This window comes from Capsicum annuum, chromosome 8 (genome assembly GCF_002878395.1).
Source record: "Capsicum annuum cultivar UCD-10X-F1 chromosome 8, UCD10Xv1.1, whole genome shotgun sequence".
NCBI lineage: Eukaryota > Viridiplantae > Streptophyta > Magnoliopsida > Solanales > Solanaceae > Capsicum > Capsicum annuum.
In genome coordinates this window covers 35,431,079-35,441,977 of record NC_061118.1, presented here as the reverse complement: position 1 = coordinate 35,441,977, position 10,899 = coordinate 35,431,079, and positions in this window count along the sequence as shown.

The window sequence follows — 10,899 nt, the reverse complement described above, 5'->3', positions numbered from 1 at the left end:
GAGAGCACTTTGAAAAGAATAGATTAGAATTAGGGATGATTAAGTTTGCATGAACTTCCTTCAATGATTGACTAGAACTGTCTACTCTTGGTTTGTCCTAAGCTAAACTTGTTGAATAATTCAGTCTTGCACATTGAGTTGTGTTTCCTAATTTCAAAATTTTGACTGATCTAACAAATTGTGTATTGAATTGTGCAAAGATACTGGATCACAAGAGTATATTGGCTATGATTTAAAACTCTCTAGGTATAATATTAGCCAAATTATTTTTAAATTTGCATGATGAAACAACTTAGTTCACTTGGTCCCAAAACTACTTAAAACTGTAACTGCCAAATTTCAAGAGTCCACTTTTCAAAAAGGACTGCCACCGCCTTCAACTTTTCCATGATTGCCTAACAAGTCTTTTCACATCAGAACTCTGCACCCATCTCCATTACTCATACACCTTTATGAATCATCTTTCAATTCTTTCCACCATTTAAACCAATAATTGCCTACCAAAATTTATCACCCACGCATTATATCTCTCTTTTTCTCAGTCCTAGCAATATGTTCCTTTTTCTTGCTTTAATGGTATCTTCTTTCAATATTTTAAAATCCCATATATCCAGTGAATCACAATCTACTCAATTGGTGGTTCATGCTACTGATAATACCAATTTTCACATTCCTCTAAGCATCCCCATGAAATTCTTTGATTTTGCTGCTTGGACAAACTTTTAAAACTATTTCTCAATCTTTTCTACTGGTTCTCTGTTCCTCCCATCTCAACTTCTGAGGTTATTGATGTTGTCCCTCTTCAGATCATCGACACTGATGATATTTCCATTGTCAATCTAATCCCTCAAAAAGCTAGATCACAATCTAAATGACAACAATCTTCCACTCCCATTGTTATCGATGATATTGAGGTTCATAATAAACTTCGTTCATTTTTTATTTCATCTAGAAATCCTCATACCCGCAATAAAAAATTCCAAGAGGAGGCTTCTATGGCTGAGGCACTTCAAGATAGAAAAAAGGCATGCTCTATTCCACATATTCCTTTGTATCCTTCCTCCTTCCAAGATGTACTGCTTTGCTCTGTGAGGAAGGAAAATACAAAATGTTGTATTTTGCAACCCCCTGCCTTCAGACCTCCTCTCTCCACTCCCAAGTCAAAAGAAAAGTCAACATCCTCCCCCCATCAAAACTCTCCTAGACTAAACCTTTCTCTAGCCTTAAGAAACAAGTTCCTACATCTGTTCCTTCAGACACATCTAAGTCTGATACCACTTCTGTTATCTCTCCTGACTTTGATGGGGATTTTGACATTGAGGAGATTCCTGAGCCTCTTGATTCCAAGGTGGATCATGTTCTCCACTTTCAGAAGAGGAAACTTGCTCGGGGTAGGGTAGTGACTGGTTTTGAAGGTCCATGGCAGTGTTGTTGACCAAATTGGCTGCTCAGGGGTGGACCAATCTGTTTCTTCAAGGTGATTCTCAAAGAAAGTTTGGAAAATCTGAAGTATATGAGTTTTATACAAATGGGATTGAATGTGATTATCTATTTTGTTCCTTTATAAGAGGGGTACCTATCAATCTAGTAGATGATGATCTGTGTAGTATCTTAGATATTTCTTTAGGGGGTGGGGTTATTATGTGAAGTTTAAATGACCCCTTTTGGACAATTATGCCTTTACTGTAGATATTTCTTGAAAACTCTCTGGTAATCCTAATCTTTTTCTTCATCGTCGAGTGCTGAACCGTGAAATGTCTCCTCTTTATCAACTTTATTTCGATGTTGTGCACAAGATGATTATTCCTAGAAAAGAAAGACGCACTGAGGCAAACTTTCTTGACTTGAATCTTATGGAAATCTTGGATACAGAAGTCAGAATTGACTTGCCCAAACTCATGATCAAGCACATGTAGAGGGTCCTCATCAAAGATGGCAAAGGACATGCTCTATCTTATGAGTTCTGGCTGGTACCAGTGTTTGAGGATTACTTAGTGCCTGTACAAGTGTGTTCCTTTCAGACCACAAAGTATGTCATCGGCACAGTGAAACACATAGTCTTATATGTTTCTATGATGAGTGCTAATACTCCTCTTCAACGTGCCAGAAATGCTCTTGCTGAGAAGAATGCTGCAATAATCGCAGCTCAGGCTGAACATGAAGCTGAGAAAGCGTCGCTTCAGGCTCAAATTCATTCTCTTCAGGCTGAACTTGCTCACAAGCGAGCTAAAAATATGGAAATGTTCATAGGCTGACCTAGTTTCTTCCATTTGCTGCTTCTACCTCTTCCAACCCTTAGAGCTCTAGGATTGTTGTTCTTAATGTTATCGTTGTTTCTTCTTATTAATTTGAAATGATTACATAATATTATATGATGGAAGTTTAACGAAATGGATATTTTTTGTTCTTGATATTTAGTCTTTGCATAATTTACATTCATTCCCTGTCTTTTCTTTCATGTTCTGCTTGTTTTAGTGATAGTCCCAGTGGCCATGGATTATTAAACGTTTTTCTTGTCTTGACTTCTCTTGAACCAGCTTTTCGATGATGTCAAAAGGGGGAAGAAGAGTTGTGCATATATTTATAACCTAATGACTAATCTGTTTCATTTTAGTGCCTTCTCTTGACTAAGTGTTCAGGGAATATAATGGTTACATCAAGGTAGTGGGTTTTTATCATCAAAAATGGGAAATTTGTTAGGTCAATGAAGTTTTGATGATTGACATCTAAATGAAACATGTTACTCAAACTGTTCCAAACACATGAAGACAAGGATCAAACCTCACTAGGGATACAGACAAGCTTGCTATTACTTAGAGTTGAAGAGTTTTAGACTTTATGTATTAGGTTGGTTCTTGAGTTGTATTACTTTCGAGTCTCAGTGAAGTATAAACTGATTTAGGAGCACTGTCTTTAAGTTGGGGAACTCGAAGACTTGGGAACACTCACCTTGGGAAGGTTTGTGTTTTGCAGAAATAGGAGTTAGAGTTTATTTCCAAGTTTACAAGAGTCTTGTAATTTGTTGATTGTTGAGGCTTAGTTGTAGTAGTGGAGTTGGGGTTAAATACTGTTGAGATACAGGTCATGATTTTTTACACCTCTTTGAGCCGAGTATTTTTCACGTAAACATCACTGTACAATTTACTTACTATTTTAGTCAGATAGGAACATGTTAGTTAACCTGTTCCATTAATAAGCAATTGTTAGGCTAAAATAAGTAGTCAGTAGGGTACATATTCTTAACACTTTTGTACACTAACCTCTCAATATTTTCATCCTTATTCCCTCAAAAAAATTCTTTTCAGCAAAATAAAAGTGAATGATGAGATATCATTCTTGTATGACACATTCTTGTATGGCGAAGGTAAAGTTGACATTAGGTTCTAAGTTAAATCCTTTAGCCAAAGAGTGGAAGCCATCACTAATGACGCCTAAACTTAATCCTTTGGCAAAAGCATGGGATTCATCGATAAAAGTTCCTAAGGTTGATCGTTCAATATTGTCCATGATTTCCCTCATGTGAATCATGTCGTATAAACAAAACAAGAAAATATAGGTAGATTTTGAATTTTAATTTGCTATCATAAAACTATATACTATTTTTTTTTATTAGTACTGGATCTTTAAATGGCTACTAATTGCTTTGTCACGCCCCTTTTTCCGCTCGAGGAGCCGAATTCGGAGGGTTTTTTCAATTCAAGTGACGGTTTTGAATAGGGATTATTTTTTTATCATTTTCAGAGTCGCCACTTGAAATTGAGTTATGGCGTTCCAAGTCACCTTATTGAATCCCTAATCAAAAGGAAATGACTCTTTGTTGGTCTGCGAAAACAGAAGATCGGGTAAGGAATTCTGTTGACCGAGGGGAAGGTATGAGGCACCCCTCGAGTCCCGTGGTTCTAGCACGGTCGCTTTTTTTGACTTATACTTAACTAAAAATATTTTTGATAAATTATGTTAAGGCCTAAATTCACTCATTTTTTATTATACTAAAACTATTTAAAACTTTTGTATTAAACTAGTGAAAATTAATTTTAAGACAATCTTTGTCGAAGTGCAATATTGCATCCTCGAATTATTTTAAACGTCTCAGAAAAATACGTACGCCGCATTCTTAATCGATACAAATATTTTAACTTGCCTAAAAAAATTTACCTAACGTTAAATGTATTAATTTGTCTTTTATAAACTCAAAATAATTCTATCTTTCCATTTTTATTCTTTTCACTCTTTATTTTGCAACGAGTTTTGAATTAATTGGCAACTCGTCTCGCTCCTTTACAATATTAATTATGGCAATAAAATCATAGTCATAGCTTTTGTTTTCAGTTGTGCCAACTATAGACACAACATGAGAAATCGAATCTAAGGAAAAAAGGGTTACACCTATAAACAAACTCACTCTAAAAATCAATTTTTGACTTCACCAAACAGAGTGATGGGTATTCTTAACCAAAAGGATTACACTTAAGTAAGAACTAGCAAACTCAATATTTATAAACAAAGTTACAAATGTTATGAGAAGAAAAGTTGTTGTCGGTTTTTGAAGGGAAAATTATGGTTACAACAGTTTAAGAAGGTTTCAAAAAATAAAAGTTCAAAATAGAGGAATTTGAAGGTGAGAATAGTGATGCATAGAGAATGAAAGGTTAGATGGCTGGTACTTGTTTTTTGTTCACACGTTGCATGTGTGATCTTTATTTTTTATTTATTTTTTTATGTTCAAGTGTTATTTTTTTTTTTAGCAAAAATATATAAAGTTGGGACTTGTTCATGACTAATATATGGATATTTATAATTGTCAAATCCATGCATGAATGCATGTAATCATATATTATATCAAATCCTACATTAAATTTAACCAAAACAAAGATTTGAATACTTTAATATTATAGCAACAAATACAAAATAAAAACAACTCCGCTTCATAATATTGAAATTGAATTTTTTATAATCATGATATTACATTATACAAAGAAAGACGGTAACCTCATACGAGAATAGTTGCCAACAACAAAAAAAATGAAAAAGTTGTGGACTCGAAATCACGAACCAAACCTCAAACTCCAACTCGTTGTCTACTCGTCTTGTACTCTCTTCGATTTTCTCTTTTTGTTTTTCCTAAGTTTTGCACCTCTCCTTCTGTGATTTCTCTTTTCAAATTATTTTTCATCTTTGTTTTCTCTAATCCTCACTGTTCGTCCCCTCCTTTCTCTTTTCTCTTACCTTTTTCTCTCTCTTTTTTTTTTGTTTAATTTTCTAATGCCTTTTAAATTTTCCATGTTGTTCTCTTCCTTGTCTCTTTTTTTTGTTTCAATTTCCTTTTTTTTCTTGGGTTTCTGTCTGTGTGTCCTTGTGTGCTGTCTATCCGTGTGTGTGTAATATAGTGTGTAGGGGGATTGGGAAGTTGAGGGAGGTTGAGAGAAATTAGGAGGTGGTTGGGGTAGTTCTATAGGATAATGATTCTTTTTTTAAAATTTAAAATAGATAAATTATATATAAAATAAATAATAATAATAAAAATATTAACTAATTATTTTTTTTATACTTAAGAAAAATATAATAAAAATAAAACTATTCTAAAACAAAATATAAATAAAGAAAAACAAAATTATTAGCTTATTTATAAAATCTAAATTTAAAAAAATATAGTTTTTTTTTGGAAAAAAATTTCATATTATTTAAAAATAAAAATAAAAATATCCTATAACGTAACTTTATTTTTTGAATTTTTTTCACAATTTTTAAAATGAGATTCTACTAAAAAATAAAATAAGAATTAAAATACTGTCGGATCAAATATAAATATTTAATATCGAAAAAAATATATATTATACTTGGGGGAGGGTCAAAAATCGCGTGTCTACATTTTGCCCCTGTTTGTTTGAAGTCTCGAAGAGTTTTCATACAAAGAAGAAGACAAAGATATGATTTTTGATCCTCTTATTATTCAAAAAGTGAAGATAAAATAAAATAAATGATGTGACCGAGTCCTAGTTTTGGAACGCCTACCTATCCCGTTAATAAGGGAATCAGGTCATGAGTAGTTCAAAAAGGCAAAATGAGGAGACAATGAGCTAGAGGTTGAGTCAGATTCCATCGAGTTTTTGGTTTCGACTTTCTTCTTTTACATTGAAATGAATAACAAAAAATAAAATGAAGATTCAAGAGAAAGGTCCTATCTATGCTACTTTTCTGAAATCTTGACTTGAATCTTCGTGACTTCTCAAATGGTGAGATAGTCGTTATTCTGAGTTGAACTTGAAACACGAAATGTTCCTTTTCGTTGGCTTTTGGCATTAGAGAGAAACTTGATAATTAATTTATTCTTCAAACTTTCGTCTGACTTTAACTTGACAATCTTCACCCTATTTTTCAGGCGGACTCCTAAAATTGCAACTGATAATGTTCACCCTATTCTTCAGGCGGGCTCCTGGACTTACTTTTTCTTCACCCGACTTACTTTTTCTTCACCCTGCTCTTCAGGTGGGCTCCTGGAGTTACGTTTTCTTCACCCTGTTCTTCAGGCGGGCTCCTGAACTTTCTTTTCTTCACCTTGTTCTTCAGGCGGGCTCCTGGACTTCCTTTTTTTTTTTTTTTTTGATTTTTCAAATATGTTCCTGAACTCAAAATAAAAGGTTACACTGAAAAATAATGTCCCATTTTTCAGGAGGGTCCTGGACACAAAGTAAATTCTCATTCTTCAGGAGAGTCCTGAGCAAAAAGTAAATTCCCATTCTTCAGGAGGTCCTGATCGAAAATCAAATTTCCATTCTTCAGGAGGGTTCTGTCCCATTCTTCAGGAAGGTCCTGAACATAAAATAAATTCCCATTCTTCAGGAGGGTCTTGTCCCATTCTTCAGGAGGGTCTTGAGCACAAAATAAATTTCCATTCTTCAGGAGGCACTACAAGAAATACAGTGGCGACACAAACAGTTGCCACAAAAACTAGCATTTCTATGGCGACATATAAGGGTTGCCACAAAAGGTATAAGATTTAGGGTCGATCGTCAAAGTCGGCACTAATAGTGATATATTTAGTGGCGACTATGCGTAGGTCGCCACAAAAGGTATAAGATTTAGGGGCGACCGTTAAAGTCTCCCTTAATAGTGACATATTTAGTGGCGACTATGCGTAGGTCGCCACAAAAGGTATAAGAATAGTGACATATTTAGTGGCGACTATAAAGTCACCACTAATAGTGACCTAGGTCGCCATAAAAGGTATAAGAATTGTGACATATTTAGTGGCGACTATGCGTAGGTCGCCACAAAAGGTATAAGATTTAGGGGCAACCGTTAAAGTCGCCACTAATAGTTACTATATAGTGGCGACTATGCGTAGGTCGCCACAAAAGGTTTAAGATTTAGGGGTGACTGTTAAAGTCGCCACTGATAAGACTCTTAGCTTAAGACATTTTACAACATTAGTTACACATTAAAATTATTTACGATAATAATAAAAATATAGAATAATTAATGATATAAATTAAAGGGCTGAAAAGTTCAAAATGTAAACCAAATCAAAAGTTCAAATTTTCATTTTACATTATTTTTTTCTTAAAAAAATAAATTAAGTTATTTGTAAATATATTTTGGATATATATTTTATATATAGACAATCAACATTCATGATTTAAAAATGTACAAATTATTCTAGTAGTTTTTAGTATCATTTTTTAAAATTTATTAATTCAAATACGATATTTTACATAATTTTATTAATATTTATTAATTGTTTTCATGTAAGTGTTCACACTCACAATTTACAAATATATTGTCTATTATTATTATATTTACTATAACTGTTATTGTTCTTGTTATTATTATCGATAATTTTTATAATAATTTTAATGTAACATTAATTTATTTTAATAGGACGTCTCATTATTATTATGATTATTATATTTATTAAACTAATAGCCACTTTTATCCAATTTTTCTTTCTTGTGTTTAATTTTTGTAGAGAAGTATTATGTTATTTATTATTTACCTAAATTTTGATGAATACAATTATTGGGTATCTAGTAAAAATATTTTCTTTTTCCTACTTTATTAAAATTATAAAATGAAAAAAAGGTCAATAACATACAAGAAGAAAATAAAAAGTGTAGTTACAATAGGCAGCAACAAACTCATATAATCTTTCCATTTCATCTACATCCAAAACAAGAGAGAGGTACAGAGAGAATAGTGAGAGGGGGGAGATTGGAGACGGAGAGAGAGAGGGGTCGGGTACCGACGAGTCTTCTCCTGAATCTCGCCGGAAAAGGGGTCATCCACCACCGAGAAACACCATCAGCCCCCTTCCCCACGTTTTCCAATCGAACCATCGCCAGAAACGTCCCTTCCCCAAAACCCGATCGAAACCAGCTTCAACGCACTCCAAATCCCCTCAAAAAAACCTGGACAATATTCAATAAGAACAGTCACCCCATTTTCTTTTTGACGACTATTCATCGAAAATCCATTGAAAAATGACACAGGATGGGTTCTGGTCTTTTCAGTTTGTGATTCTTGGTTCCATTTTGGCGAGGCAATGCAAAGGGCATTAGATCGAAGTTGGATTTGTTCGTTTGGTTGACGTTTGTTCGAGATTCTGGTGACGACGTCGAACAAGTTGGATTTGAAATAAATTGAGGTCCATTTCTTATCTCTCTCTCAATTAATTTTAATTTTTTGACATTTTGGTGTGTTAAATTCATATTGTGTGGATTTTGTTTTCATTGATTTTGAGATAGTATCACGATAGGTTGAAGTTGGTAGGCAAACGATAGGTCGGGTAGGCAAACGTTAATTCTTGCTAATTCAGCTCGCTTATACAGGTTCTGTTGCACAAGGTCTGCAACCAGATCAAATTATCTTCATAGATGTTGCAATGAAACAAGAGCCTAGCATTCACTGGACACTGATAGTATCTTGGGTTTGAATGAATTATAATGTATACCTTTTTTTGTCTGACCAGCAGAAAGCTATGCCCGTACTTACATTTCCTGAGCTTAGGAGTTGTGTCCGTTTGCAGTCCTTTATGTGATTTGGGTGTTGTTTGGTTCATTTTTGCATTTGGGGTTTGCTTAGTTTTGGCATATTAAGGCCTAACCACACCATCAAAGTTTTATTATTTCTATATTTTTCAGTAAGTATTGTTGAAGTTGTGAACTTTATTTGATTTGGGTGTTGTTGAGGTTTACTTAGTTTTAGCATGTTAAGGCTTAATCACAACATCAAAGTATTTTTCCTTCTATATTTTTAGCATTAAGTTGTGAACTTAATGGGATTTGGATATTGTTTTAGTGTTGTTATGTTCATTTTGTCATGTGGGTTTTGCTTAGTTTTGGCTTTGAACTTTACGTGATTTATTGGGTGTTGTTTTAATGATATCTAGTTCATTTTGGCATGTCGGATTTAGTTATTTTTGGCTGTGCACTATTCAGTAACTGACCAGAAAAAAAGATAGCATATTAAGGTCTAATCACACCATTAAAGTCTTTGTATTTTTATATTTTTTCAGCAGGTATTCTTGAAAGTTGTGAACTTTTTATGATTTAGATGTTGTTTTAATGTTGTTTTGTTCATTTTGGCATGCGGGTTTTACTTAGTTGGCTACATTACTAATTTCATTGAAAAACGGCGTTTGCCTTGGTTCTTCATTGAACAATAGCTTACCTAAAGAAGGCTCAGCTACAAGGCTAATTCTCAACTCTTCATATCTGCTCTGCTGCTACTAGTTTAGTCTGGAATGAGCAAAACAGAACTTCATTTTTGGTTGCGGTTGGAGGGGTGTGGAGGGGCTTCTTATCCTTTGATAAACATATAGTTTTCGTTTGGACAGATTGTAAAAGTAAAGCAGATTCATATCTGGTTTAAGAAATTTTCCTCATTTCTGCAATCAATTTGCATAGAATAACAATATATACACAAATTTTGGTAGCCTTGTCAAGTTTATTGCCCCACTGAGTTTTATCTCATTTCAGTGTAAATAACTCAATACTAAAGAAGATGGATCATATGTTAATGAAGTGGAAAATGAGATTTGTGTAAGTGCTCTGTTGAGCAATTTTTATCGTTTTAACATTGTGTTGTTGAATCTATAGTCTAGTGAAGCCGTGTGGGACTCTTTCGATTCACTAGCATTTTTTCCTTGTTATTATCTCATTTTCTTGTTCAAACACAAACTCAAAGTCTAGTGAAGCCGTGTGAGGCCTATTTTGATTTACTAGCATTGTTACGTTGTCTTTCATCTAATTTTCTTGTTCAAACACATAAACTCAAAGTCTAGTGAAGCCGTGTGAGGCCTATTTTGATTCACTAACACCTTGTTCATCTTGTTGTTATTATGTTGGTTGGAATATGTTGATACACACATAGTCTTGTATCAATACGGCATTACAATATCCATTGTTGTAACGCTTTGTGAAGCGTATTTATATGTATGCTGGTTAGTTGATAGGTTTTTGATAGGCCTATTTACAAGGGAAACTCTGCAATTTTTTTTGAAAATTTTGAGAGTTAATAGAATTTTAGGACCACATAATGGATAAAATGAAGTGGAAGTTAAGTAAATGATCTCATGAGTGTCTTAGATAATTCTTAAGTTAATCCTTAAGAAAAAATGTGTTAGGAATTGATATGCCTAGCATGAATAAGTTTGGTGGTGTTAGCTGAATTGAGATCTTTCCTTTTTACTGGCTAGATCTTTTTGTTAGTTTCATTGTCCTTTTAGTCTATTTTGCTTTAACTAAGAGTAGTTAAAAAAGAAGTTCATTTCCTGAAAAACAGAAAAGGGCAGAATTTTTATTGAGTCAAAGTTCCTAAGCTTTCTTAATGTAATTCATCACTTGAGGAATTAAAAGTCTTATCATTTTGGAAGAGCCAGTCTGATAAGTATGCTTTTATCCC